This window comes from Tamandua tetradactyla, chromosome 6, assembly GCF_023851605.1.
Source record: "Tamandua tetradactyla isolate mTamTet1 chromosome 6, mTamTet1.pri, whole genome shotgun sequence".
NCBI classification, from domain to species: Eukaryota; Metazoa; Chordata; class Mammalia; order Pilosa; family Myrmecophagidae; genus Tamandua; species Tamandua tetradactyla.
Genome location: NC_135332.1, coordinates 133,499,373 through 133,500,034, shown reverse-complemented (window position 1 = coordinate 133,500,034; position 662 = coordinate 133,499,373). Strand labels below are relative to the sequence as shown.

At 34.3% G+C, this 662-nt stretch overlaps 1 non-coding gene across 1 annotated transcript; it reads left to right on the top strand.

Annotated features, from left to right (window-relative positions):
- The first annotated feature begins 214 nt into the window (after positions 1 to 214).
- LOC143689191 (U6 spliceosomal RNA) lies at positions 215 to 316 on the top strand. Its single transcript, XR_013178653.1, has one exon. It is a non-coding gene; the product is annotated as a U6 spliceosomal RNA (small nuclear RNA).
- The last annotated feature ends 346 nt before the right edge of the window (positions 317 to 662 follow it).

Genomic DNA, 662 nt, shown 5'->3' with positions numbered 1-662 from the left:
GAACTAGATAAGATTGTCTAGGGAAAGCTTTTAGGCAGTTTAAAGTGTTCAGTCCCCAACCAGGTATCCACCAGTATTTAAAAGGAAAGCTTATATTTGAAAGGCAAGGGGAAAAAGAAGCAACAAGGGGAATTTGCTTCATATCAAGCTTTAGTAGCACACTATTCCTGAAAAATAATTTTCAAGTACTCTACTCAAATAACTATAGACCGGTGTTCACTTCGATGGCACATATACTAAAATTGGAACGATACAGAGATTAGCCTGGCCCCTGCGCAAGGATGACCCACAAATTCGTGAAGTGTTCCATATTTTATTTAAAAAAGAATAAAAAATAACTATAGACCGACCACTATGAAATGAATTAAGAGAATAGCATGTGAAGGTATAAATCGCTTTAAACTGGAAGAACTAAGTGAAGTCGGCAACCAGTTAAATATATAGTAATGTATACAATGTCTCAACATGAATATGTAGGTGCCTTGCCCATGTATATATGTACATGTATTTAAGCTAAAGCAATATTGAATTCTAATAAGATTTTTATTTCTAAAAGTTCACTTCCGTGTCCTGCTTTCAATCTTGAAAGCCAGATGTAAAATATGCTTAAATACTGCTTTTTAAAGATACTTCTCCATTTGGACCCATTTTACAACTCGATT